Consider the following 4,994-nt stretch of genomic DNA (forward strand, 5'->3'; position numbering starts at 1 on the left):
CCTAGAAGCTAAGGCTTTCTAGTGACAAAAAAAACAATCAAGCACTATCTTTCCCTAAATATGCATTTAAAATAAAAGCAACGAGGTGTTTAAGTCTTACCTTTAGTCCAACGCTGTTTGTAGCAGCCAAGCCTCTCCGATCCAGATGAGCTCCTCCTTCTCCTCGAAGCCTACATTCACTAACAAGCAAACGATTACATAGCACCTGAATAACTCATATAATAAAACATAATCATCATAAAGACCAAGGAGTTTATGAAACAAATTATATATAACAACTTGTTGAGAAAAATGAGCTTAATTGTATTAATTGGAAACAAGAGAAACCTTACAACCAATGCCTTGGTGTTGTGCAGGTCCCTCCCAGGGTCCAGCAAGAGTTCTCCTTTACTTTGATTAGCTCACCCACTTCCAAATGAAGCTAAGAAAGGATTGGAATCTCTCCTCTCAAGCTCTATAAGGGAGTCCTAATTTCAGCAGCATCTACCCTTAGGAATGTTCAGCTTTCAACCTCCCCTCCCTCTTGCCCAATGCATGTATTTATAGTGCTTTGGAGGAAGTTAATCAGGTCCACCATCAATGGGATAAGCCCCTCCTTCAATGGGATAGCTCCCCTCTTGATGGGATAAGTTCCTCTTCCATTGGGATGCATGAACCATCTAGAGGCGCTCAATCCACGTCAAACCATGTTCTAGAATGCTCTAGATTTGACCACAAGTAACTTCTTTGAAGTAAAACTTACGCCTTTTGACCTTTATAGGAGTACGCACCCACCACTTTACAGACAAAGCGTACAAGTACGCAGGTATTATGAACTTGAGGTGCGTACACGCAGGTAAGGGTAAGAGAAATTGCGTAACCAGAGTTATATTGACTTTTTAAAGACTTTCTCTCTTTCTTGGAGTTTGACATGAGGAGCAGAGGTATAAGACTTGCTAAGGAGGACAGTATGACAATTGATGGAGCCATACTGACTGCAAATAGTCATGGTGAGAAATTTTAGTGTAACAGATTGCCCCCTAAAGTGCGAAGCTTGTAGTAGATTAGGGTTTCATATCATCTAGGAAGGGTGAAGCACTTTATCATTTCAAGGATTATCTTGTGGAGAGCCTAGTCGGAACCTGCAAATATTCAACACAAAATACATATGTGAGATCATATCATCGCTGAGGTAGGCATTCCCATACTCAGATCAAAAACTTTAACTAACAAACTAAGTACTGCTCTGACATAGGAATGATTTCGCAGTACATCATAATCATAGACTCATGTAGACACAGTATGAATGCAACCATCTGTTTATAATTAGTCTACTATATAATGAATACAAAACTCCTCGCAGCCTGGATGGTGGAAACTAGATCCAGGGTCTTCATTTCTACTTCCCGAAATAGTACGATTCTATCCATGCGAATAAATGAGTTGATGTTGAACATGGTAGAAACCACTTGATTACCAGTCAATGATGTAAACTGTTAACAAGTGTGAGAGAGACCACCAGTGATGTCAATGGTTCTCAAAGTACCCAGTACAATCCATGAGATGTGAATAAATGTGTTGATGTCGAACATATCACGGAATCCTTCGATCAAAAGTCAATGATGTAAACTGTCATCGAAGACGAGAAACTTGCCATTGAGGCATGCAGATCTCAAGGTACTGACGATTCCTAGATCATATTTCTAGATAATGTGCTGATGTCGATAGAAAGCGATCCGTTGCAGGCAAGCCCACAACACGAAATCATAGATCAAGTTGAATAAATGTAGCTGTAAGGACTGACTCAGGGATGGTCAAGATGGATGACAGATATTTTGCAGATGAATGGTTTATTTGTAGTGACCTTTTGAACACATAACAACACAACAGATGGCTTGGTGACAATTGACCCAAAGTTAATACCCAGAAACCGGCTGAAGACTTTCAATATGGTTTGATCAACTATCAGGCAAAGGATTTCCCAACCCAGGTGAATGAAAAGTGTCGTGTTCAAGAGTGGTAATAAGGTTTTTCTGTGACAAAGGATAACAAATAGGCTCATTTTCTCTCTTTTCCCCCACCATTTCTGGCAAGTACCTCTTTATTTTTTACAATCTTGAGGAGGATAACATTTGCTTGATTATAAGCTCATCCTTCGGATGAGTCCAACTTAGTTTAGATTTGAACCCTAAGAAGGAGTGGTCCGTTCTTGTTTTTAATCGAATAGGTCCTTTACTGTGAAATTTTAAAGAGTCCAGCATAGGAGAAACTCGGCGTTTTTCAATTTTAGAGAGTCTGAAAAAACTTAAGAAGACTCCAGGGTTGACCTTTTTCGTAAATTTGTGTCTCCCAAGCCCGAAAAAGTATAAAATAATACTTGAGAGAACTGCTTGATCTTTACGACCAAGGAGTACTTTCATGATTAGTGTCTCTGATCTGAAAAGTAAAAAGTGATCAAGGACACGTCGTTTTATTTCCAATATCGAATTTGAAACGACAAAAATCCCGCAATCTTTTCATGTTTTTACGGTCATAAAAGGGCTATAAGAGGACCGTCTTTTAATTCTGTTTTAACGAGTGTAAAAGAAACGCTCGGCAATCTTTTCATGTTTTAGGAGTCAGAAAATGACTTAAAAGAGAACTCCAAGGTTTCACTTTTTCGTAAGTTTTAACGAGTTCGAAAAAATGGTAAAAATGTACCCATATGGCCGACTTTCAATTTAATTTACGAGCAGGAAAAGACGGAAAGAACTCGGCATTTTCATTTGTTTTATGAGAATGAAAAATAGCAAAATAATCTCAAGATTTTCATGAGTTTAACGAGTCTTGAAAATAACTGAAATTGACTCGAGATAGGTTTCATTTTTACAAAATCTTGAAACAGAGAAAAACTATGCTTCAAAGTAGTTTCATTTTTACACAAGCTTGAAACAGAGAGAAAACTGTGCTTGGTGCCCCCTAAGCGTAACTGCTAGAGTGCATGCCCCCCAACTTCATTTCATTCAACTAAGTACAAGCTGGATGGAATGAAGGTTCATGTACGAGATCATTTGAAAGACTCGACCTAAAACTGTAAGAAAATTATGCAAATCACTGAAATAACTAACCTAAATCTACAACTTAACATTTATGAGATCTAGTCAAACTCTCGACTCAAGTAGAGGAGGATTTGTTTCATTTTTTAACGAGCTTGACACAAGAGAAGAACTATGCTCGGATTCGGTTTCATGTTTACGCAAGCTTGAAATGAAAAACTATGCTTGTTATAAGTTCACATGCCCCCAACATAATGACGCAAATCAAGGTACATGCCCCCCAAGCTTCATTTCATTCAACCAAGTGGATGAAATGAAGGTTTACTTTCGAAATTTTGGAAAGACTCGTGGGAGTTGTTTCATTTTTTAGTGAGGTTGACACCGGAAAAGAACTATCCTCAAAACCCTTGTTTCATTTTTTAAACGAGCTTGACACAAGATAAGGAACTATGCTCATAAATACTCTCTACAACCTACCTAACAAAAAAACTTTACTCTAAAAAACCTTGATTCATTTTTTAACGAGCTTGACACAAGACAAGGAACTGTGCTCTAAAATCCTTCATTCATTTTTTAATGAGCTTGACATAAGACAAGGAACTATGCTCATGACTCCTTGTTTCTTTTTTTAACGAGCTTGACACAAGACAAGGAACTATGCTCTAAAATCCTTGATTCATTTTTTAACGAGCTTGACACAAGACAAGGAACTTTCCTCGTAACATCCAATTTCATTTTTTAATGAGGTTGAGAGAGGAACAAACTATCCTCGCCGCATCCAGTTTCATTTTTTAATGAGGTTGAGACAGGAACAAACTATCCTCACCCCTGATTCATTTTTTAACGAGGTTGACTCAGTAAAAACAACTATCCTCTGACCAACTGATTGATTTTTTAACGAGGTTGACAGAGGAAAAGAACTTTCCTTGGACTAACTGATTCATTTTTTAATGAGGTTGACTCAGTAATAGAAACTATCCTCTGACACCCTGTTTCATTTTTTAACGAGGTTGACACAGGAACAAAACGATCCTCGATCTCACTGATCATGGCTTCCAACTGGAAGAAAGACATGTCAATGGACACACCTTGATCATGGCTTCCAAGAGGTCTTCATCAGAAGGAAGAATAGTCCTCTGGAAGGAACACATGTCAAGGGACTCAAAAGGGATAAGAACATCGGGTTCAAATAATCCCATAGAGTTTTCCATGTCAATTACCCGATCTAAATCAAAGGAAGATGAGCAAACAGTGAGAGGCTCACTTACATCGGTAACTGAAAACATGGGACCAGTTGCCACATAATTAACCCGTGGCAGGGTAGATACCACTTTAGGATTAGGAACATTTAGGGGTGTCATATTATTGGTAGTTGAAACAAGACTAGGGAAGGAAAGCTGGTCTACAGTCACAATACTGCCATTGTGAGGGAAAGACATCACGCGAAAGAGTGTCGATACGAAAGCTTTCATTGCATAAACATAGTCTCGCCCAAGGAGTAAATTCAAATCCAAGGGACCTTGAACTACCATAAGATCAATACAGACAATTTTACCTACCAAGGTAATAGAAAACTTAGGAAGGATCTCTAAAGGTTCACTAATGGTTCTGTTAAAAGCTTTCAGATTCTGCGTAATAGGTGCAAGCTGAGGGGAACCTAAAGCTTTCCAAACAGTGGAGGATAAAATACTGACAGAAGCACCTTCATCTACCTGAGTACGATGTATGTCCCTACCACCAGCCTTGACGATGATTTGGAAAGGGATGGAGGAAGCAAGACGAGGTTCTGTCAGTCTATTCCAATCAAAGGAAAAGACCTCAGTACTTGGAGGGGGTTCTGTAGAAACAGGTGAAATGCCCCCCGACGTAGAAGAATCTGATGTAATAAAAAGAACCTCAGTGGTATGAAATTCACTCTCTAAAGGGAAAGTGGGATCGACCGAATGTGAAATTGAATCGACCACTTGATCAACTAATGGA

Source organism: Pinus tabuliformis, chromosome 8, assembly GCF_031772625.1.
Source record: "Pinus tabuliformis cultivar Carrire ecotype Pingquan chromosome 8, CPIR1, whole genome shotgun sequence".
Classification (NCBI taxonomy): Eukaryota; Viridiplantae; Streptophyta; class Pinopsida; order Pinales; family Pinaceae; genus Pinus; species Pinus tabuliformis.